The 25,818-nt window shown below is 40.6% G+C and overlaps 1 protein-coding gene and 1 long non-coding RNA gene across 3 annotated transcripts in view; one reads left to right on the forward strand and one right to left on the reverse strand.

The window, feature by feature from the left end:
* The window catches only part of LOC114665310 (exostosin-1c-like), a 547,907-nt gene extending 543,042 nt beyond the window's left edge, over nucleotides 1–4,865 (reverse strand). The window contains exon 1 of one of the 2 annotated variants that reach the window (XM_051919090.1): nucleotides 4,274–4,865. The gene's annotated coding sequence lies outside the window, so the exon portion shown is untranslated. Of the gene's footprint in view, nucleotides 1–3,971 lie in introns of both variants that reach the window. The other variant, XM_028819793.2, reaches the window with a different exon arrangement.
* A 19,916-nt stretch (nucleotides 4,866–24,781) lies between these two features.
* Nucleotides 24,782–25,617, forward strand: LOC127525898 (uncharacterized). Its single transcript, XR_007933512.1, has 2 exons — nucleotides 24,782–25,021; nucleotides 25,356–25,617. It is a non-coding gene; the product is annotated as an uncharacterized LOC127525898 (long non-coding RNA).
* Nucleotides 25,618–25,818: the final 201 nt, after the last annotated feature.

Here is a 25,818-nt window from a genome sequence, read left to right on the forward strand (position 1 = left end):
GGCATCCGTGCATTGGATATGAAAAGAGGCCAACCGCTTAAGGAATTCGAGAGGCCATCAATTTGAGCTGATTTGCATCATTATTATTCTGGATCGCGAGCATATTTCATGTGAATCATCTGTTCCTTCTAGAACTCGGATGAGAGTGTAATGTACTGTTACTTCAGGGGCACGTTTTTGGATTAAACCGACAAAAATACCTAAAAGATGTTACACGATTCCTAAAACTGATGTATAAGTTTGGTTTTGAAAAAGCTTTAACTGTGATAACAATATCATAACACTTGAAAATTATAAATTTACCGGTTATTTTCTGTGCGACTGTAATGTCATAATGTGGCATCCATCCATCTTCCGCGCTTCATCCTGGGTAGGATTGCGGAAAGTCTGGAGGATATCCCAGCAGGCATTGGGCGTAAGGTAGGAACAATCCCTGGACAGGGCGCCAGTCTGTGGCAGAGGCGAATACACGGAAATGGGCACACCAGGGCTTTATTTAGTATCGCCAGTCTATCTAACCTGCCTGTCTTTGGACTGTGGGGGGAAATCGGGACACATAGAGGAAGTCCAAATGCACATGGCGAGAACACGCAAACTCCACACAAGGAGCGCCCGGGACTTGAGCCCAATTCTCTCCGTTGTGAGGTAGCAGCGCTACCAAACCGCTACCGTACTCTAAAACCTCGCCCCACGCACCCCATAACGCTTTGGAGGCTCAGTGGGGGAGGGCGGGGTCTATCCCAGTAGGATCGATTTCAACCAGACTCGGACAGAGCGCCAGTCCAATGTCTGTCTCACACATGCACACACCTCATTTAGAGCTAACCGCACCATGTTTTTAATGAAAACTGTGGGCGGAACATGCAAACTCCACGCGGACAATCAACGGGCGAGAATTACAAACGCTAGACGTTGGATCCTTGAGGCTGCAGCGTAAGCTATTGCTCCCGGTTTGCACATCATAAGCTGTTTATAAGCTGTAATTATTATTATCAACACCGTGACATGATTAGTCTGCTTCTGTGGAAAACGTCGGCCCTTGTTCCAATCAGTTCCTTTTACATCTGCAAATTTCATTGTTGGGTTGTAACTCAGCAGACTTAGATGCAATTAGCTGGAACCAACCCCGGACAGGACGCCAGTGCATACTGAACCATTGCAAACTTGTTTGGAAATACCAACGTATAAGGATAAATAAGAAACAATGATGGAAAACGTGGTGCTGGAACAGCACTAACCAGTTAAACATCATGGTTGCGTGAAAACCTTGAACGTCTTGCATAATTATACAAATGTATGGATTTAAACTTGTGCAAAAAATAACGATGCTTTTAACAAATAGATAGATAGAAATGGTGAACACTTGAAAGAAAAAAATCGATTTTATACATTTACGCTGTTTGGGGTGTGATATTTAAAAGAATTCTGCAGAGCATGCATCCATGGCTGAAAAAAGTAATGACACGACTTTGGATGCCTCAACCCCGCCACAGGCCTGCCTCCTACATCTGTCTCCCATTCTGCAAGTATACTTCTCCGAAATAGCACAGAACTGAGAAAAAGCCAATCATACCCGCGACGCCGGTTTGTGCTTTTGAGACGACTCGAAATTGCTTCTTAAAGGTTGTTTTCCCATTCAGACGTACTTCTCGGTCACCGAGTTGCATATTTTGTTTCAAAAGGCATATTCAAATGATACAGTGTGGCACAAAACGTTTACATATATGGAGAAATAAAAAATGGAAACTTCTGAAACAAGGGCTGAGCGGGCCTTTACGAAATCAGAAAACGTGTACAACATGGCCAAAAAACAAGAAGAGTTTGTCGTTTGCCTTTGTCAGAAACGAATGCATTTAAATACACAACACAGAAAATCAAAGAGTGGTAGAGTCGGATAAAAGCTGATTGCAATCTAAATCCCAGGGTCAGAAAACTTAAACAGAGGTGTCACTGCCAACTTGTGGTTATTGATAAGCCGATAATCTCCAACAGGCTAAATGATTCACTTCAAGTAAATTTATTCTTAGCTGGCGCGCTAGAAGGAGACCAGTTATACTAATTTACAAATACAAAACAGGGCGAGGAAAAGTACCCGACGTGCAACATCTGCATACATAAGTACACTTCGACTTAGGTAATATAAACAGATTTGTGTTATTTGACTGAAGCCATGCTAGCGAAAGATCGGGCTAACAGAAGACCCGTCCGTTTGGTACTTTGTCGCCCTACAGCCTTAAAAATTAAAATGTCAAAGTTGTTCAGGGGAACTATTTTTGGTTCCCAATAGAACCCTCCACATGAAGGCAGCAGAAAGAACTCTTAGTTGCTTAGATCCGTAACATTCCATTAACAAACATAAGTAGCTGACACCCGACTTGTGAAAAACCAATGGCTTCCTGAGTTAGGACTCTTGCTGCTTACAATAACACATGCTAAATTCAGGTTTTCTTTATCTGTTCTACCTTGTAAACTACTATATATATATATATATATATATATATATATATATATATATATATATATATATATGCAAAAAAAACCCTTTATGGAATTAAATGGTTCTTTGTCAAACAAAAAACCACAGAACCCAGTAAACTTCTATTAAAGAGGCATTATTTTAAAGAGCGTACATAGACAGTAACGAACAAAGTCATTTTAATATAATCATAACTGGACACTAGTATGTGCTTTCAAACCTGTCAAAATTTCAGAAAGTATTATTTAATTGAACTGTGCATTTCCTGGTTGGATGGATAACGTCTTTGGAGTTTGCGTTTATTGCCTATAGAGCTGAAACTCTCGGATCAAGCGCGTTTGCAAGCGCTATATTTGCTTAGCGCTGGAAGTCTTGGATTAAGAGGGACTGAAAATGTCGGGCTTCTTTGGATTAAACGGCTCTTCTTAGATGTGCTGTCCCTTTTAAATTATCGACTGTTAGTCCCGCTGTCACGTCACTACTACACTTCTCGCTCTCTAAGAAAGCTCGGAATTCTCAGTTGACTGCCAGCTTCGCGCTGACTCGCCAAGCGCCCAAATGCACTCGAACCTCGCGTGTGTGTCTCTATTTTTGCAAGTCGTCGTGAAAATGAGCGCCTGTTAAATAAATCAAGTACTAAGCGGTGATCCTTATCACCACCTTTCTAAATTACACCGATTAAACAAAACCTGGAAAATCAGACTGTTAAGAGAGCAGGTGATTCAAAGTATTTTACAACGGGTATGTAGTGTTAAAGCTCAGAGCGCGGACTGCTTAGACTGGTTTAGCCTTCATTTCAAACGGCAACTCATTTATAGTAAAGCTGTAACAACGTAACTGGGTTTGCCAACAGAAGTTATGCATATTCAACAGATTTTTAATGAGAATATATTCTTTAAACACATACAACTACTCTGTACAGGAATATAACTTTCACAAAGTAAAACCAAATATTTTTCAATGCGTAATGGAAACTTAACCGAAAAACCCTGTGTAATTATTAACCATGTCGACGTAGGAAAGAAAGTTGCACTTTAGTAAGTCTTACATTTTCTCTTCTGTTAAGTATGAGAGGTCTGGGAAGCCATTAGCACGTCTGAAGCTATAGCGCTCTACGTACAATTCCAATGTGTAAAATTTCGATTAGCTTGTTCTCGCAGACTTCCTTATTCATTTTTAAAACCGAGACGCCTGGCCGAAGGTTAGACAGTATTCAGCACCCCCTGCTGCTCCACCTGGCAGGACTAACCTGTGCCGTTTAGTTCAATTTTTGTCATTAACACCACTTTATCGACATTGGGCACTTTTTAGTACAAATGTATTTATATTCATTTTCAGAAATAAACTTTTTAAGCGCATACATCTTTGCAAGGGCTCGCAGTGTTAAGTATGTGCCTATGACGACAGGGGCAGTCCCATATGTCGCCAGTTGCACTTTGTGGCTGGTGTTCTGGAGGACGGAGGTTGGCAGCATGCACTGTTCTAGAAAACCTACCTTTTGAGTTCTTTAGATGGTGGGAGATGAAAGCTGGGTCCTGCCTGGAACGATTTCCAGAAAACTGAAACAAAAACCAATGGCCCATTCAGCTAAGGTGTCCAACTTTTTTTTTTCTCCCCAAGACCAAATTGCGTGTTTGTCCACTGAGGTGGGTGAAAATATCCCGTTGTCCCTTTCCTAAATCCCGCTGACACGCGTCCACCGGTTCGGCTGCCGCTGAGTTCAGCGCGTGCTTTAAATGACCTCAGAGCCCTGCGCTCAGTAATTGGGAAGGCGGGAGGTGGAGTGTAAAATGATACCTTGTTCTAGTTATTGATTACTGCATCTGTTCCTGTTTCTCAGATTTCGTGATACCGGATTCCTTGTGCAGAAGTTGTAGATCCGTTATAGATTGCAAACAAACACGGGCGATCCAGCTGCTGATGTTGCCGCTCGTGAGTGCGCCTTCTCTAGCCGGCGAGTGCTCCAGTGCTGTGCCCGATTCATTGCGAGCGTACCTTCCTTACTTCATACCATCCAGTACGCAGAAAAAGGGAGCTCTCGCGTCTGCCTCCCTCGAAATACCTGCTTGACCCAGGCGTAACCCTCAATGGCTCTCTCAGTCACTGGGCTAGGAATATTTTCTTCTTGTGTTGCCGATTATAAATACGGCAGGCAGTCGCATTTAAGCCCGAGACTTCTGCTGAAAAAGCAGGCTCAAATAAGCCATCGTTGGCAATTCATTTACTGTCCGGGTTGCTTATATTTCTAACTGCTGGAAACGGTGGGAGATGGTGGCCCATTCCACCTAATCCTTTCGGTCCTGACTGCTTTCATCCTCAACCCTGTCCCGGTTTCCCGAGCTTCAGCATACCTCTGTGCCGAGGTGGTCCATCTTTCACTTCCACAACACTCCCGTGTTTGCACCGCCCCTTGGCCTTCCATTGGTGAGCACCGCTGAAGGTACCGCCCCCTGTGAAATATTTAAAGTGAGCCTGAACATCTGGGCCAGAGGAGTCCAACGACGCCTTCACGTTGTTTTCATATCGTTGGTCATCCAGCCTTCGAACTCTGGATTTTAAATCGCAGACATGTTTATCATTAGAGCTTGTAATTGTTTATGCGGTGTACCTGCAATCGTACATAAACAGGGCAAACGTCGACAACCGATAGGTGTCGTCTCGTTTTACAGCAGTAGGCTTCTCGTGATTCTCATTCGGGGATTTTGATTAATGCAAACGTGTTTTTTTATAGTAGCATGTATAGCACTATTTATTCATTCTGCTTAACATTCATCATAAATTAAACATATCAAACTGTCTCTGACACAGATATGCAAATGCACAATATAAACTAACTATAAACTTTTAATTAGTAGGCCTTTGATTCGTGTGATTTATTAGAAATGACAAGTATACTTTAAAATTAAGTAATTAATTATAAAGAAAAGCTGCTTCAGTATTCTTATTAAACTAAAAATGTATCTATTTATATAAGGTAATCAGAGTAGAGCTGTGCAAGCCAAAGAGAGAAAAGAAGATTCAAAAGTTTAATCTATGTACAATTAATACAATGAAGCAAAGTAAAAGTTAATTAAAAAAAAATCACAAATGTTACACAAACAAATGATGGGTTATTAATATGATTGTAAGTAACAAAAATTAATATTTTGGAGTAATAAAGTAAAAATCCAATTAAAAGATTTAAAATTAGGTGGCATAGTGGTTAGTGCTGCCACCATGTAGTACCAGAGTCCTGGGTTTGGGTCCCACGCTCAGTTACTAGGTGTGTGGAGTTTGTTCCTTTTCTCTGTGTCTGTTTCAATTTTTCTACTGCATCCCAAAGTCTTGTGTCATCGATGGGTGACTGTAAAACTGGCCTGGTGTGTGAGAGTGTGCCCTGTGATGGACTGGCAAGCCATCCACAACTCTTAAAAATAAAGGTGCCAAGTGGTTCTTCAAATAGATTGCATCAGGATAATCATTTTTTGGTTCCCTAAAGGACCATCTACATGAAGGTGCCAGAATGATCCTTTATGTAACAGCCTCCACAAATAACCATGACTAGATGATAACAGGTTTGTAACATAAGGCAACCAGGGTTTGCTCCCTGTGTGGAGTGTGCATGTTGTTCCCATGTCCATGTGGATTTCTCCCACATCCTGGAATTCCTCTTACAGTCCAAACACATGCAGGTTAGGTGAACTGGCATTGTTAAATTGGCCCTTGATATGTGTGTGTATGTCTGAGTAGTTACTCTGCAATGTCCTGGTGACCTGTCCAGGTATTGTCCCTGCCTTGTGCCCAATGATTGTTGAGTTAGGTGCCCTGAGTTTGTGAAGCTTACTCAACATGACCGCTGACAAAGGTGTTAGATAAAATTAAATTTATTTCAATAACAAAAACAACACATTAAAGGTGATTTTCTTAAAAAAAATCCTGTTAGATCTTTCTGAAATTGGAGAATCTAACAATAATAATTAAGTGGTCTTCCAGCTGTCTTTATCTCTCTCAAGACATTCGCTGATTGATTGACAATCTGAAATTTGGCATTGTATTTTATTACATTTTGTAGTAATGATAGATAGATAGATAGATAGATAGATAGATAGATAGATAGATAGATAGATAGATAGATAGATAGATAGATAGATAGATAAGAAGGCACTATATCATAGAGTTACAGATATCAAAAGACACTATATAAAAGTGTTCCTACACAAAGCAATAGAAAGACAGAATCATCCATCCATCCATTATCCAACCCACTATATCCTAACTACAGGGTCACAGGGGTCTGCTGGAGCCAATCCCAGCCAACACTGGGCGAAAGGCAGGAAACAAATCCTGGGCAGTTCACCAGCCCACCGCAGAGACAGAATCATGAAAGATGCTATATTACATACAGTCTAAAAAGAGAAAAAGGGCTCTTTTTGATTTAAGGTAATTTTAGTAGTTGTAATGAACTATATTAATATGTTTGTTCACCTAACGTAATTTTTTGCCTTACTTCAAATTGAAAAACCTTGCTGTCGCTTAATGTAACTTCTTCTATTTAGTCTAAAGCAAAAAATCGCTTTGGAGATCTTGCCGGCTCCGACCCCTGTGATGTCACGTCCGGGCTCACACCAATGGCCGAAGACCTACATGAGCCCGACCCCTTTGACTTCACTTCCTGTCTCCCCCTTTAAAAGCCTCCTCCTTTTCCCTATTCCCTCAGTTCTGTTTGGACTTGGTTTTGTGCACATCAGTGCTGTATTATTTTGAAAAGCAACTTTGCAGCCAGGAAACCAAATTATACGGGTGGCTGCCCCAAACCTTTATATGACTCTGCCTCGAGTTTGTGACTATATATATAGAATTTAAGTTGAAATTACAGTGAATACAATAATGGACAAAATTTTAATTTGAGTTCATCCATCCATTATCCAACCCGCTATATCCTAACTACAGGGTGACGGGGGTCTGCTGGAGCCAATCCCAGCCAACACAGGGCGCAAGGCAGGAAACAAACCCCGGGCAGGGCGCCAGCCCACCGCAGTTAATTTGAGTTTTTAAAGAAATTTGGTTTGAGCTAAATACGTTTTTTGCTTTTATTCAAGTTTTTGAAAAGGTTAAAACAAACTCAAATGAATTAAGTTTACTCAAATACTTTTTAAAATTTGAAAGAAATCAATTAAATTGCTTTTTACCTTGTGAAGTAATTTATTTAGGTTGATCCAACAAAACATTTTTATCTATAGATAGATAGATAGATAGATAGATAGATAGATAGATAGATAGATAGATAGATAGATAGATAGATAGATAGATACCCAAAGGTCAATTTAGTATAACAATACTAACAGAAATAGCCTGTGAATAAAATTCATTGCAATTAAATATCAGGATATTTTATGGATTACCTAAAAGTTTGATGATTCCTGAAAAAATGTGCCTATTTTTAGAATAGAATGAATTAAAATGTAGAGGCACAATGCGTTTTGTGATTGTTTTTGTTGCTATTATTATCCTATGATCTTTAATTACATAAGCAGGATGAATAATGGATTAGAGCTACAGCCTGTCATTTCCACAGGATTTGGGTTCATGGCCTGGCTATGTGGAAACGTGTCTTATCTTAGGTGACTCTGTGGGTGAATGTTGATGTGGCAGTGACAATGTCCTGGGATGGCCTGGTGTCCTCCACATTGTGGGCTCCTGCCTTGTGGCTGAAGCTCCAGGGTTAGCCTTTGTGTCCTTGCAAGCCTTTTGGAGTAAGTTCGTTCAGATAATTGATTATTGTTAATGTTGTTTTCCTGTGTACAATATGGGCAGAAATTGGTTTCTCTGAGATATAGACAAGAAGAAGAAGGAGAAGTTGAAGAAAAATAACAATGCGTGTTTAACACTCCATCGGTTTAGTCTGAAAGTTGTAAAGACAGCGTGATGGTGGTCACTATAATGTTAATGGACACACATATAAACGCTCTCCATCTCAGTGGGGCTGTTCGTTAACCTAAAGAGCGGAGAGTGCAGGGCGGGCAGCAGAAGTCAGAAGCCCTTCGCCCTGCCTTTGAGGGGGTCGAGCGCAGATTAGCGACAAAGGCCGAGACATGTAAAGGTGAAGGGTAGGCAGACAAGAGAGAGAGACGATTGAATGTGTCAGCACGGAAGGCATAGGACGGGGCGATCAGTGGACATCTTACCGATTCCGGTGTAACGAGGGCGAGTCTGCACGAATGCTCCTAAAAACGACTTGGCTCGGCACTTTTCCCTCTCATAGGCGAGTCTTCATGTGCGGTCACACGAAACCAGAATGACGCCAGTCAAGTTTATACGGGTGACCTGAGAAGGTGAACATTTGCATGAAGCTCATTTGGTTGTTGCTGCACTGACTGCAACCGGTTAGCAGCGTTCAGTGTGCGCATGTGCCGAAGAAACTCTTTCGCTTTAGGGAGAGGGTACAGTATGTGAAACTGCAACAGCTGTCTTGCAACGTGCAAATTTGCGAAATTATATTGGGCAAGAGCATTTCAGAGTCACACTTTAGTGACATTTACTATTATCACAAATCTGGCTGACCTGAGATCAAGAGGAACTAGAAAGAGTCCGATTAAAGATAAAAAGTGTTGTCTGATCAAGAAACTGACTGGAATGAAAGCCGTTAGCCAGAGTGGACGTGCTTAGCTTTGAGAACATCACTCTCTCAACACTAAGCCCCCCCTACCTTAAAACCCCATCCCCACCACCACACCCTGGTAACATATGTTTTAGACTGTGAGTCGGGCATTTCAGTGTTAAAACAATATACAAAAACTGAATTGACTTTTCATTTCCACACTGTAATGGAAACAGAAGCAGTTATAACGGATGTCCTCCATGGACATACGTAAACCACAATACTTTATCAACAGGCACTGATGAGCTGTATAGGGATTGAATGAGGTTTTCTTGTTAAAATACTTTCTTTTGTGTGGGTCCTTAAACCGGACCATGAAAGCTACTGTCATCATCAGTTAATTTATAACACCAGTGACACGATTAGCCATTCATTTTTTTGGACCCATTAGTTCCTTACAGGGTGACAAATCTGTCCATACTCTGACTCAAACTCCAAAGCTGGAGTGTATTTTGGCAGTGATGGGGGCACAGCAGGAACCGGACTTGGATGGAAAGCCTTGGTGTCAGACTAAGCTCTCAAATACTGACAGACCCAGAGTGGCCAGTTAAGCCAGCAAGCAAATCAACTGGACATGGAGGGAAACAGAAGTTGACGGAGAAAAACGGTCCGGAGTACTAAGCAGAAATCGATCCTGTGTCTCTGGAACTGATAGGCTGCACCCCCAAACACACCAAGTAAGCAGATGCTAAAAGTAATGATATATTATAACACGTGAACAGTAGTTTTAAACATACATACAAAATGTATGTATGTATATATATATATATATATATATATATATATATATATATATATATATATATATATATATATATACATACATAAACAATATAGATCTACTAGGTACAGATGTTTTATCATATTGCACAAGTAGTATAACATATATAACAACAAAAGACATACAGTATACCACCCAATATGGAACAATCATGTAGTGTTTAAATAAACCAGGGGACAAGATACAACTTACATACCAGTAAACAAAACCATGTACAGAATCAAGAACATATTAGCCAAAATAAATGAGACCAACAAGATCACCTAGCAGTTGACAAGGGTCAACAACAGTTAAATAAACATTGTGAGCCACACATAAGATCTAATGAATATGTAATAATAAGGATATATAGATATGTGTTTCGAGGAATCCCCTCTTCTTCAGAGCCCAGTAACCAAGTAGGAAACTATGATAGAATAACAGGTGCTCACAGATGTAGGTCCACAGTAACTACCAACCAAGTAGGGAACTTGAAAAGTGTAATATAATCAACTATTGACCATATAACAATTCCATTAAATATCTCCACTCACACATTTAAAAAGATAACTTCCTATAATACAATATGCGCCCTGCATTGGGCTGGCGCCCTGCCCGAGGTTTGTCTCCTGCCTTGCGCCCTGTGTTGGCTGGGATTGGCTCCAGCAGACCCCTGTGACCCTGTAGTTAGGATATAGTGGGTTGAATAATGGATGGATGGATGATACAATAACAGGTGCTCACAGATGTAGGTCTACAGTTATATAAAAATAAAATCATAAAAAATTAAAATAGATTTAAGAAAAGAAATCAAAGAATAAATCGAAAAATAAACACTTGAAAAAGCAACTAAATAGGAGGTACTTCTTACGTCATCCATAATCAAAATACGAGTTGAAACACTCTTGTCCAAAATCCTTATAAGCAGCTCAAATAAAACTAAGGGAAAGGGGTACAGACACTATCACATATAATAAACCATAACAAATATAAATACTAAAAAACTAGAAAAACTCAAAAAGCCCCGCAGCTATCTAAACAGGAGTGGTACCTGGAAGAAGGCACAAGCATACATCCAGAGTGTGACTTTCACAGAATACATTTTAACAAAGCTGAAATGCCAGTTAAATCCGCACCGCTGAGCCACCATGTGGTCCAAGCAAGTAAATTAATCGGCTGTCACTCAGATAGTTCAAACATGAAGACAGTCGTACCACGCAGTAAGGGGTCTTGCTATAGTGTTCATAGTGTCACAGGGCCAGTTTGTTATGTGTACAGAGCAATAGAGTAGCCAAAGGTGGGCATGGCCACTCTGAGCTCCACCCACCCCTTCATTCCATTTTCAAATTCAAATGCATATATCTCTCTATTATAATAAAAAAAATCCTGGAATGAGAGGAGACTTTTTCAGAGAGACACTTTCTCGTCCCACGAGACGAGACTTTGTGCCAAGAGATTTAACCATGCCCAGGGCTGGAAATAAAAGACAAAGAGCAGATGACAAAGTAGAACGTTGTAAAGAATTCAAAAACATTGGCGTGGTACACATGCAGAGCAGGTTAGAGATAATGGAAGTACGAAAATTTGAAAGTCTCAAAAAAATGATAGTAAAGATCGCATTAGTGCAAACAAATGGAAATTATTACTCAGTGAAATAATGGAACAGTGAAAAGAGATTGAATATATTGTTTGGATTTCAACTTTAAGTTGGAGACGTGTAGATCATCTAATTTGTGTTGCCATCAGGGAAAAGTAGTGTTTCTACCCAATGAAGAGGCCTATCTGCGAGAATTAAAAGATTTGTTGTTTTGTGAAAGTGAAATCCACAATGAGGAGCGGCAGAGATGCGAAGTGGCTAGCTCGTAGCGTGGCTGGGGGGGTTGGCGAGCGACGCGAGCAGGGGGCAAAGCCCCCTAGTAATATATATATATATATATATATATATATATATATATATATATATATATATATATATATATATTTTGTAAAACTTTTAACCGACATAGCATACAACACATTGCCACTCACCGGCCGCCATGACTAACAATTTGAAGTTCCTGAACTCAAAACGTCTGCCGTCCTTACTTGAAAATCTTAATGCACATTTGTTATTAAAAAAAAGTTGGGACTGTAAAAAGGCGCTATAAAAAGGCAAGGCAACCCCTTTAATCCCTACCACTGCATTACTGCAATGCCAAAGCAGTACAAATGCAGAAACAGATGAATTAATTGTATTAAGTGACCGGGGGGTGATGATTAAGACAAAAAGCACTGTATAAAATCACAAGGCAGCAACTTCAGCACCACCACTCACCCGCCATGTGACATAAATGGGCCACTCTTTTGATTAGCACTCACACTACAAAAATACATTTTTTTGAATCTGTAAGGGGTTTTTGGGATGTAATTGATATGATAAAGGTGCTATATACAGTAAATTAAAAAGGCTCAGCTTTAATTCCTTCTGCTGACTTACTGTACGACTCTAAATGAGCCACCAAATCTGCTGGTGCTCAAACAGTACAGACACAAAGATAACCATATTGTGTGGGTAGAGTGTCTTCAAATGGCGTTTAGTATTCAAAGGCACTATATAAAATCACTAGGCGGCAACCTCTATGCCACACTGACTCCTGTATGAGCAAGTCGCTCAGCCTAGTGGAGCTCACCATATTAAAACAAGGCAACAGGTGATTTCACTCTAGAAAGGCACTACATTATTTAAAATTATATGTCAGTAACACGACTGATGCACTGTATGATCCAAGCAAGCCACTCACTTGATTAGTATTCAAACTGTTAAAATCAGGATGCACTTGCATTGTATGTGTAAAATGTCTTGGGACGGTGTTCACTATGGAAAGGCCAGTCATGGCAGAAGGGGTATCATTGGATGCCAGTCCATTGCAGGGAGCACTCATCGCACACCTACTGTATCGACTCATACTGAGGCCAATCAACCTAACTCTCAAGTCTTTGGGAGATGTGGGTGGGAAGGCCTGCACAGAAACAAGGAGAATATGAAAGCTCCACAAAGACAACATCCAGGCAAAGGATTTCAACAAGATACCCGATCTGTTCAGCAGCAACCCTAACTACTCTGCCACCCACCAAAGAAGAGTGTGACATTAAATCTTATACAGTGTCTACTAAGTATATTCACTCCTTGGAAGTCTTCACACTTTGTTCTTATACAACATTCAATCACAGTGGATTTCATTTGGCTTTTTTGACACTAATCCACCGAAAAAAGACTTCAATGTCAAAGTGAAAACAGATCTGGGTAAAGTGGTCTAAATTTATTAAATGACAAACGTAAAACACAAATCACATAAGTATTCATCACCTTTGATAGGACATCCCTAAATCATCACTGGTGTCACTAACTGGTTTTAGATGTCACAGAATCAACTCAATGGCGGTCACCAGTCTGGGGTTTTAATTGATTGTTGTATAAGGCAGTGCTTAAGGCTTTGGACTTCAGACCCTGAGGTTGTGGGTTCAAATCCTGCTACTGACGCTATGTGACCCTGAGCAAGTCACTTGAGCCGCTCGTGTCTCCGATTGGAAAACCAAAAAAAAATGGAACCGACTGTATCATAAATGTTGTACGTCACCTTGCATAATGGTGTCAGCCAAATAAATAAATGTAAATGTAACTACCCACCCCACCGTATGTGCACGGATATAACTTGTGGTGAGTCAGTACGGTAGCCTAACCTACACAATGAAGACCAAAGAATACTCCAAAGAACTCCATATAAAGGTGTTTGAAAAGCATGGGATGGAGATGAAAAAATATCCAAGTCACTGAATATCCCTTGAAGTTCAGTTACATCAAGAGCAGGCTGTCCACCAAAACTGAGTGTCAAGCAAGAAGAAGATGAGTATTGGGGGGCACCAAGAGAGCTTTGAGAACAGTGAAGGAGTTACAAGCTACAGTGGCTTAGATTGGAGAGACAGTGCAGACAGGTGTTGCTGGGCAGCTTCACCAATGGTAGCTTTATGCAGGCATGACAAAGAGAAAAATCACACACATGACTTCATGGCTGGTGTTTGGGAGAAGGCCCATGGGAGACTCTGAAGTCAGCTGGGTGAAAGGTCTATGGTTTGTTGAGACCAAAATTGAACTTTTTGGCCATCAGACTAAATGCCATGTTTGAAAACTGCACATTATCAGAAACGCACCATCATCACTGTAAATCATGGCGGTGGCAGTATCAGCTTGTGGCAATGCTTCTCCACAGCAGGCCTTGGAAGGCTTGGGAGGGTAATAGAGAAAATGATGGCAGCAAAATAATCCTGGAGGAAAACCCAATGCGGTCTGCAGCAAACCTGCATCCTGGGAGAAGATTTGTATTTCAGCAATGACAATGACCCCAAGCATAAAGACTTTGTTACACGGTAATGGCTTCAAGACAACAACATTAACGTTCCGGAGTGGCCAAGTCAGAGTCCTGCTCTCAGTCCAATGCAGATTTGATCAAGGCTGAACATGCAGCCTGCCAGAACTTGAGCAGCTTCACAAAGAAGAAAAGAGAAAATGGCAGTGTGCAGATGTGTGACAGAGACAGAGACCTGAACACACAGACTGAAGGCTGTCATGGCGGTCAAAGGTGCATCTAATAAACGGAGACCTGAATGTGGTGAATACGTCAATGATCAATCATTTGGTGTTTTTGTATTTGTAATTAATTTAGACCACTTTGCAGAGATCAGTTGTCATCTTAATGCTAAGAAGGTCTTTTCTGTTGATCAGTATCAAAAAAGCTAAATAATTAAATCTGCTGTGACTCAATGATGTTTGACAATGGAATGTGAAAACGTCCAAGTGGGTGAATATATTTATAGGCACTGCGTAAGAGTCCTTAGTTAGTTAGTTAGGTTATGTTAAATTGACAGTATGCGGTGGGTTGGCACCCTGCCCTGGATTGGTTCCTGCCTTGTGCCCTGTGTTGGCTGGGATTGGCTCCAGCAGACTCCCGTGACCCCGTGTTCGGATTCAGCGGGTTGGAAAATGGATGGATGGATGGATAAATTGACAGTTAAGTACAGTACTTTCTTAGTTATCTTAAAATGTTTGCCTATATATTAATGCATAGTCAATGGGAGGTTCTGTTATATCCCCCAAAAGCTAAATTGAAATTGAATATTCAAATTATTTCTTGCCCCTCTGACTACAGACTAGTTCGGTTTATGATCTGCTCGCAGTTGGTAAGGCATGGAGGGCACACAGTTTTCAAACCGTATCCCGTATGTGACCATATTGAATGTACAGTATCGTAAGTATAAAACATACTGAATGTAGTAAGTATAGGTAAGTGTGCCATAAAGAAATAATAAAACTTTAAGTATAGAAAATAACTGAAGTCCAATAAGAAAAAGCTAAGTTTGTAGAAGAAACATTTTCTTCTTTTTAGTCTTAATTTTTTTCTCTACTGGTTTGCTTTGAATTTTCACTAAACCTGAGAAATCTCTTTGGTTCCACGTTTGACTCATGCTGGATCCTACCTCACCAACTCAGTAGCAGCTCAATTTTGGGAAACTGGAAAAGACGCAGACTACACACTGCACTGCAGACCTCCGCACTGACTCAATGTGTGACCCTGAGCGATTCATTCAGTCCGCCAGTGTTTAAATAGCATACTTATGGAAACAGCTGCACGACATTTATAAAGTGTCTTGGGATAGTTTCATTATGCTATATAAAATCACATGGCCTTATGTCCTCCCTGAGTCACCCAATTGAGTCACTCAGTGTCACGGGATTCGAGTGTGTTGTATCTGTGGCATCCTGGAAGGCGCTGTATTAAGTTAGTGAACGCTCCAGAAAAGCTTTACTCATTCATCATCATTGGTGTCGAATAGCTTGCTGGTAGAATCGAAATGTTATTTTTTTTAATGTTCTAAGCAAAAGCAGGAGTTACACGGTTAAAATGTTCCATTCAAAGTAGTAAATAAAACAGTTGAAATCCTGCTGCTTGTTAATATACTGTGCTCCTGTTCAACGCCAGGCTGTAAATATAGCTGTTCCCACTGAGAGGCTTAAGCCGTCCCCACCCCCTGCCTTGGCACAATTCATCTGGCTTAAAATACACCCTTTGCTCGGCTTTTTGCAATTTGCAAAAATATTACATTAAAATTTAAAGCCGCAGCACTGGTGCCCATAAAGCTTTTAGTTGGTAATCTGCATACTTCTCTGTCAGAGTTTTTCGGAAGAAAAGAGCCATTATTATTTTAGTGCTAGACCGTTAATAACGAGAAAATTAAAATGAGCCCCATCATTAATTATGGCTGTAAAGCGACCAGGGCTTGGTCCTAGTTGGGCTTTTTACGCTTTGATCTTGTATGTTATGCTTTGCGTCTGATTTCCACCTATAGGTAATTTAGTCTGAATACTAAAATTAGAAAGAAGGTGTCACGGTTCATGCAGATGTGGATGGCTGATTTCCATGTAATGCAAATGATTTTTTTTTGTTGTGTTATTTATATGACACTTTGGCTCAGAATTAATGGAGGGGTAGTCGCGTTTAAGAACTACTAAGCTGTCGTGTGCCCTTCTGCTTTATTTATCCTGTTTGGCAGGGGACGTGGACCTCCAAAACTTAGTATGGTTTAAAGTCAGGACCGCTTCTTCCTCACTTTTTTTGCATATTTTCCCAAGTTGATCAAAATGCATTTTAAAAACTGTGTGGCCCAGTGGTGTGGGTGGCTTCCTGTCAGCTCTGGGGAGCTGGATTCAAATTTCAGTTGTCTGAAAACTTTCTTAAACTCAATAATGAAAACAAACTGAGGTTTAAATTATTTCAACTCCAGGTACTTTAAGGAATATTTTCATTACAAATCCCCAGCTTTATTACAGTACTTCTCTGTTTGCACAGGTTAAAAACGTTGGAGTTATTGTAGACCCCACACTCTCCTTTGTACCACATATTGTGGCGGACGGCCGGGTTTTGGGACGCCCAAAGAGAAGAAGGATGGGAGAAGGCAGCTCCTGTGAGACATTGTCTTCCCCAAGACACCAGATGGCAAGTTCCCTGCAGCATAGTGGAATTTGTAGTTCGGCATCACAGCCCTGCTGGTTACCGTGGGTGCCACCAGGTGATGCTGCAGGAAGATCTGGGGATTTGTATTTCCCATATAGCCCAGAAGTACTCCCAAGTCACAGGGTCGGAAGCCGAAGAAAACACCAAGTCCTCCATCTGACCCGGAAGTGCTGGCAAGTCACAGGGACGGAAGAACGGAAACACTTCAAGGACTATATAAAGGACTACTGAAGACCCAGCAAGCGAGCCGGAGTTGGGAGGTAGGAGGACAGAGCTTGCTGGGAGGAGTGAAGGAGAGATTTGTGTTAATTATTGTGATTATTGTTGTTTATTTACTTGTTTATGGTGGCAGTAGTGCTTAAAAGACACTTTGAAGAAGGAGCAATAATTAAAAGAGCTTCTTCGTGCTTTTATCCTGTGCCTGCGTATCTGTCTGTTGGGTTTAACGGGGGCGATAGCGACCCCTGGTGTTCACAATATTTATTATTGTACTAATTTGGATTTTAATTTCAAGGTTGCGCCCTTTCCTTTCAGATACTGCAGCAGTGACCCTTATCCACACTTTTGTCACCTTGCAACTTGATTACTGCAGCATGGCGAGGTGTTTGGTATCCCTGCTCAAAGTCTAAGCAGACTACATCCATCCATCCATCCATTATCCAACCCACTATATTCTAACTACAAGGTCACGGGGGTCTGCTGGAGCCAATCTCAGCCAACACAGGGCTCAAGGCAGGAAACAAACCCCGGGCAGGGCACCAGCCCACCGCAGTAAACAAACTACAGTACACCCAAAATTCAGAAGCAAGAGTTGCTACACATTTAAAATCTTTGGATCATACCACCCCTTCTTCTTCTTCTTTTTTCAGCTGCTTAGGGGTTGCCACAGCAGATCATCCTTTTTCATATCGTCTTGTCTTCTGCATGTTGCTCTGTTTCACCATCACCTGCATGTCCTCTCTCACCACATTTATAAACCTTCTATTAGGCCTTCCTCTTTTCCTCTTACCTGGCAGCTCCATCCTTAGCATCCTTCTTCCAATATACCCAGCATCTCTCCTCTGCAACCAATGCAATCCCTCCTATCCTACACATCAAAAATTACATGGGCTACCCGTCTTTTTTTGCATTCCATATATAATTTATCGTCTTAGTTTTTAAGCCCCTTCATAGTCTAGCCCCCCGTATCTTTTTTCTTTATTGAACCCATATGGTCCAGCACATGAACTTTGCTCTTCCGGGTCTACGTGGTTAACTGTCCCACTGTGCAGACTGCGTACTATGAGTGGTATCGGTCCTCGGACATGGAATGCCCTGCCTTTGGAGCTTCGTACTTGTAACTCACTTTCTGCCTTTAAATGTAAACTTAATCTTTTTAATATTGACTGTTGTTGATTTTGTTAACTTTGTATATATATATATATATATATATATATATATATATATATTATATAGTGCCCTTCATAATGTTTGTGACAAAGGCACATTTTTCCTTGATTTTCCCCTTTGCTCCAAAGCTTATAAGTACAAATCACAACAATTCAGTCATAATTAAAGTGCACAGTGCAGACTTTCATTTAAAAATGACAGCACATTTTCTGCCCTTTAAGTTGTTTCTTCAGTATACAGAAAGCCTGCTCAGTTGGATTTAAATCAGGTGACGGGCTTGGCCATTCAAGAATTTTCCACTTTTTAGCTTTGACAAACTCCTTTGCTGCACTTGGCAGTATGTCTGGATCATTATCTTGTTATAGCATGAAGCGGCGTCCAATGAGTTTGGAGGCACTTAGTGGAACTTGAGCAGATCAGATGTCTCTATACACCTCAGAATTCATTGTGCGACTGCCTTCAACAGTTAACATCATCAAAGAAGAGAAGTGTGCCAGGACCTGTGGCAGCCATACATGCCCAAGCCACCATGTTTGACAGATGAGGTGGTATGCTATGGATCTCAGGCAGTTCCTTTTCATTTCCACACTTTACTCCTGCCATCACTCTGATGGAGGTTCATCTTTCTCTCATCTGTTCACAAGACCTTTATCCAGAATTCTGTAGGATCTTTTAAGCACTTTTTTCACAAACTTTAACCTGGCCATCCTGATTTTGTGGCTAACTAGTGGTTTGTATCTTGCAGTGTGGCCTTTGCATTTCTGTTCATGAAGTCTTCTGCTGATAGTGGTCTCTGACACACACATATCTGCCTCCTGAAGACTGTTTCTGATCTGCCAGACAGCCTTTTGGGGCTTTTTCTTTATCACAGTGAGGATTCTTCTGTCTTCAGCAGTGGAGGCCTTCCTTTACCTACCAGTCCCTTTGTGATTACTGAACTCACTAGTGCGTTCTTTCTTCTTAATGATATTCCAGAAAGTTGATTTAGATAATCCTAAGGTTTTACTAAAGTCTCTAATGGTCTTGATTTTTATCCTCTTAATGGCTTCTTTGACTTTCTTTGGCACAGCTCTAATCCTCAAGTTGGACAATGACAACCACAGACTCCAAAGGGTAGAAAAGAAGCAAGCCGAGGTATTTTAGGTCTGCAGTACTGAAACAACGAAACACACTAAAGGAATCACAAACACATGTGACGTCAATTGTCCTTAACATTATGGTGCCCTTAAATTGGGGGGCTGGAGGGTTGGGGCAATGTAGAAAAGGTGTTGTCATTTCTAATGCCGTGACTGAAATGTGTGCAAATCTCCTTAAATAAAAGTCTGCAACGTGCACTTTATTCACGTCTGAATTGTTTGATTTGTAATTATAAACTGTAGAGCAGATGGGTAAATCAAGGAGAAATGTGTCCTTGTCCCAGACATTATGGAGGGCACTGTACATATTGAACTGTATGTTTTAATATTATGTATTACTGTGCAGTGTCCTTGGGTAAAGTGGTTTTAAAAACTCTGTCAATGGTAATGTGGAGCTGCCACATTCCCCTGCTAGCTAAACTGGTTCTTACCAAAGAGGACAAATCTAAATTTTCCCAGCGTAATGAGCATGCCCGGCATTGGGCTGACATCCAGTTAGCTCTTGTCTTGGACCCAATGATGCCAGGTAAACTGCAGCTTACTGCAATGGCATATGTGGTTTAATGGAATAGACTGAAACTAAGGAGCTCAGGTAACAAGTTCAAGTACCCCCAAAATCCAACTTGAATCTAAGGAAGCGACTTTAAAAGCCATGTTATTTAAGGTTACGGTGCCATACCGTCTACTGTGAGTTGGACTTGCTTTTTCATTGCTGTTTGCTTTGTACCAGAGCACCCTCTGCTGGGCACTTTAGTTTAGACGAAGAGTACCCAGCAAAGACAAAAAAAAGTTAAACAGTCAGATTATTAAAGTACTCATCAAGTGAAGGGATAATTCCAAGGAGGACTTAGAATAGGAAGTGACAAAAACTTGTACCTCTGTAACTTGGGCTGACTGTGCGTGACTACCATATGGTAGGGCACGTCAGCTTTGTCACCACTAAACAACTTTATCATACAAGTGCAGTCTTTCTCTTTGTTAATAGCCCACCCCCAAACAAGTATTTACCCCAACTCATTTTTTTTAACATTTTATTGAATTTATTAAAAGCAAGTAACATTCCAAACAAACAAGTCAAACTTGACAAAACTAAATTCAAATCAGTCCCCACCTATGAGAAAGAGAGCTAGGCCAACAGCCAGAGTAAAACTTTAAGAGTAGGGAAAAAAAGGGGAGAAAATCCTTTTCCACAATTTAAATGCTTATTCTAAAATGTCATTGATTAGGTCCTGCCAGGTTTTAAAAAAACTTTGCACAGATCCCCTAGGTGAGAATTTGATTTTTTCTAATTTCATATAGTATATAACATCAGTTACCAGCTGACTTAACAGAGATGGGTTAGGATTCTTCCTGTTGAGCAAAATTAGTCTACGTGCCAATAGTGAAGTAAAGGCAATCACAGTTTGTTTGTCCTTCTCCACCTTAAGCCCATCTAGGAGTCCACCAAACATGCCTGTTAATGGGTTAGGAGGGATTGTGACACCTGTCTGAAAGGCATTTAAAGATTTTGGTCCAGAATTATGTTCATTTGGTACATGCCCAAAACATGAGGTAGGAACTGCAATTGCAATGTTCGCAGGTTGGATCTTGCCCTGGAAATATTTTGGACAGTTTTAATAAAAGATTTCAAATTGAATAATTGTATGCTTTGTGCATATGAAGCTTGAGTGAATTCTGAGCATTATTACCTTCCACTCCTTTTCTGAAATGTTGAGTAAGAGATCCTTTTCCCACTGTACTCTGGGATCTTTGAAAGGGAGGGACTTTAAAATGTTTTATATACTATAGAAATGCTGTCTGAGCCCTCAAGACTGATCAGTATTTCTTTCAGTATAGAGCGTAGGTGGTAGGTAAGGAAAACTGGGCAGATTTTGTTTAGCAAAGTTTCTAATTTGGAGGTAGTGAAAGAACTGTGTTGATTGAAAGTTAAATTTGGAGTGTAATTGTTTGTAGGATCCAAAGTCGTTGTTATCTATGTACAAATCTCTAAGTGATTTAATCCTGCATGTTTTCCAGACTTTCAAAACTGCATATGTTTGAGAGGGTGGAAAAATGTGGTTATCATGCAGAGGTGCCACAGATAAAAACTTCTCTGTCTTGAAGTGCTTCCTACAGTGGTTCCATATTCTAAGTGTATGAAGCACAATTGTGTTGTTAGTATATTGATGATAACTCATATTTACTGGGGTACAAAGCAAACAATATAAAGAAGTACAGCTAGATTTTATTTCTGTTGTGGACCAAGCTTGTGTGTGTTCATCTATTTGTGTCAACGTCCAGGTTTTTATAACTTGTATATCTGCTACCCAGTAATAAAACTGAAAGTTAGGTATAGCTATGCCACCTTCTGTTTTAAGTCATTGTAGGGTCACCCTTTGGATACGTGGATGTTTTGAATTCCAAATAAATCAGGTTATGGTTGTATCTAACTTCTTAAAAAATGATTTGTTAATGTATATTGGAATGCTTTGAAATAGAAAAAGAAACTTAGTGAAGATATTCATCAACCCAGCTCATTTTTTAATGGGTACGAATTATCCTTTAAGCCCAATGAAATTCAGTTCTGGACTTCAGAGTCACTTCTGTGGACTTAACAGAATTACTGTCTGGCTAGTGAAAAACCTAACAGTAAGACAGATCTTGACCAGAAAATGAGACGTGGTCCAAAGCAAAGCTAGAGTCATATCTATTAAGTACTGTACTAAAATAAACTACCATCAGAATTAGAACATTAAGCAAAAATCATTGTCAAAGTACAAAGCAAAAAGAATCGAAAACCAGGAACATTTCAGAGAGAAATTTGCAAACAACATATTTATGTCATCCCAACATCACAAATGAGGAAACATTAATTAAATTAATTAAAAGTCATGATCACTGAGGGCATGCAACTAGGAACCATGTCCTACTGACGAACCCCCAAAAGGGCAGCGACCTTAAACAAAACAAAATGCTGTTGAAACAACACAAAAGAAAATGTCGTAACTTTAAATCCTTGACTTCCAGAAAAGCTGAAATCTTTGAACTTCAAAGACCCAAGGAAGTAAAAATTAAAGGAATATAATATATAAATTATATTATTTTATGTTACTTAATCCATTTAGTCTGTAGTGATGGAAAAAGTATTATTCACATGTCTTTGTAGAGGACGGTGACCTCTGTTTTACTACTTCCTCCGGTGAGTCCAGCCTGACTTCCATGATTGAACCTGGCTTTTTAATCAGTTTGTTTCATCTGCTTTTGTCACCTGCGCTAATGCCATTTCCCCAACACACTACCACATAGGAGAAGACACTGGTCACTACAAACTGGTAGAAAACATGGAAAAGTGGCCTGCGTACACCACACAACCTCAACCTCCACAGCAAACTGAGGGGACTCTGACCCTTCTTATAAACGGATGGCCTCTGTGTTGGTACCCCACTCAGTCCTGTTGTTCAGAGGCATCCTGAGATATTTGTATGTCCTCATCACCTCCACACCATATCTTCACCATCAATGAGTGGTGGCCCAGAGTGAGCTTGACTGTCTTGAAGTCCTCAGTTATCTCCTTTGCTATACTGATGTTGAGGTGCAAGTGGTTGAGTTTACATCATTCAACAAAGTCCTCCACTAGTGCCTTGTATTCATTCCCCTGCCCACTACTGATACATCAACCTCTGGAAGTACCATCAGAAAATTTCTGGAGATGACATTATTCAGTCCTGCATCTTAAGTCTGAGGAGCCCAGGGTAAACATGAAGGGAGCTGGGACAATTCTCTGTGCTAGTCAGATAGCTGTAACGATACACAGCTCTTAAGCTGCACAAACTGTGGACTACCAGTTAATATTCCATTATCCAGGACACAATGGTAGCATTAATCCTCACTAACCAGAGCTTCTCCAACTGTAGGGTGTTAAATGCATTAGTGAAGTCTAAAAACAATCCACCTTAATAAAAGGTGTCTGTGTGTCAGTTCGGTTGCTATGACTCTGTCATTCCAACATATGGCGCATCCCAAATAATTTTAGTAATAGAATGCACTGCAATTGTCATTCTAACAGGTGGTGTGTCACAAACATTAACACTTCTTTTACGAATCCCAAATCAAATGGCATATAACAGAGACATATAAATTGCATGGTGCACTGCAAACATTACTGCTGACGCCTACGTTGAATATTTAGATTTTAATCCGACGAGTAGCACAGCTAATATTATATCAAAAGATATAATATCCACACTCTACTACCCTGTTTCTCCAGATGGAAGTTACAGTGAGTAGTTAATGTATGCCATAACAGTTGTGGACCACCGGGGCGTGTATAGCCGCCCTAACCCCGACACAGACAGGCTGAGACACAAATTTCCCACAAAGCACACCTTTATTTACACATGGGGGCGCTTCCTTCGCTCCCAACAAGAGCACAATGTCTAGGGAAAACAGCACAGTATAAACCAGTTAAGCACAGTCCTTTTCTCCTCCACTCTTCTTCACAGGCTTTGTCCTTCTTCCTCCCGACTCTGGCCATTGAATAGTGGTGACTGACCCCTTTTATGGGGAAGAAGTGCTGCCAAACAGGGCCCTGTAAACATCCAGGCACGCCCTGGCGGTGGCCACGGGCCCCAGTAGGGCTGAGATTGCCAAGGGGGCTGCCCTCCATCGGTCCAGGGAAGAAACTGTCCTAAAATACTCTCTCGCCTGGTCCTTCCATTTTCAGACTGTCCTGACCTGGTAAGGGCCCCAGCCATCCCACACACAGTATAAAATGCAAGCCATGCTCATGTGTGACCATGAGGGAGTGCTAGCTCCCTGAATGGACCAGGTTCAGTGTTGGGAAGCACACTGTGGAAAGGTCACTCTGCTTACAGTGCTACCTCAAAGCCACAATGGTGACAACATAATCACAACACTAACACACATCAATCACAACGCAAATAAGAAGTTTGAACTTAATTTGTATTAAAGAATTTTTCAGCACAGATATCCACAAGGAGGCTCTCTTGGGAAGTCCAAGATTAAAGTCAACAGGGTTGAACACAGCAGTTAGGTGGTCTGGGTGCTCTAGCTGATATCTTCTTCAGATGCTGTAAGAGTGTGCAGAAGTTTAGAGAGAGGAAGGTTATAAAGAGCCACAATCCAAAAGTGCTGAGGTTAAGCAGATCAGTGGCTGCAGTGCTCCAGCGTGTCCCAGCCTGCCAGGGTGTGGTAACACATTTGTAGCTTTAGGATAAGATTGCTTTTGCACAATAAATAAATCAGTGTCTGTCAAGGAGATCTGACTTGAGTTTTTTTAGAAGTCTCTGTAAAACAAGTAGCTTTCTGTCTTTCTCCTGGCAGAGCCCAAGAAATGCTTTGTCATGGAGCGCAAGAATGAAAACAAAGACAAGCAAAACATAACAAAAGAGAAACAAGCAAGCATGGCAACATAGTGATAATAATAAAAATCAGAAATACAACTATATACAAGCAAACTGTTTATATGAGAGTAAATCTTATTAAATACACAGAACATAGTGACACACTCAAATCCATTCATCTTCTCTGTTGCCCACACCAGGCTTTCTAGTTTTTGTAGCTTCACTATATAGAACAGTGGTTCTCAAACTGTGGGGCGGGTCCCCCTAGGGGGGTGCAAAGATGTGAAAAAAAGAAAACAAGAATCAAAAATATGAAAAATACATCTATTGAAACCAAAACAAATTAACTTAAACTACATTCTGATACTAGAAAAATAAATAGTTAGATAAATGTCGATAAAAGTTAAGTAGGTATAATAAAATATGCATCTATGATATATGATTAATTAAAAAAGAACAAACTGGTATTAGTGGGCTTCTTTCAAAAAAATGTTAGGGGGGGCGCAATTAAAACTTATGAAAACTCGGGTCGCAAATACTTAAAGGTTGAGAAACGCTGATATAGAAAGTTTCAATGTAAGCACACACCTTGCAGAGACCCCACGTGGTGCACATAACATAAGGCTTTGTGATGGCTTTCTGGATCAGCCAGCTACCTTTATCCCTTTAGAAGCAGGAACATGTCACTCATGTTATCCATCCATTGATTATTTTGAACCTGCACACTCCAGTTAAGGATGGTAAGGTGTGCCAGTGTATCTCAGCAGCTTCAGGAGCAACACGTCTCTGGAGGATGTAAGACTTAAAACTAGAGGATCTGGAGAAAACCCACACACACAACATGTAAATTCCAAACAGAAACAAACCTGCATGCCCAAAGCTGTGATCCAGCAGTGCTAGCCAGTGTTCTGCCATGCCACCTGCCTCCAACTAATTATACCACTTTTCTTCCAGCTGTTCAGAAGGAAAATAACACACACAAAAAAAAAAATCAGTAACATAAAAAAGTCAAAGGCATGGCATAGTCTCGAG

The sequence above is a fragment of the Erpetoichthys calabaricus genome, chromosome 14 (genome assembly GCF_900747795.2).
Source record: "Erpetoichthys calabaricus chromosome 14, fErpCal1.3, whole genome shotgun sequence".
NCBI lineage: Eukaryota > Metazoa > Chordata > Cladistia > Polypteriformes > Polypteridae > Erpetoichthys > Erpetoichthys calabaricus.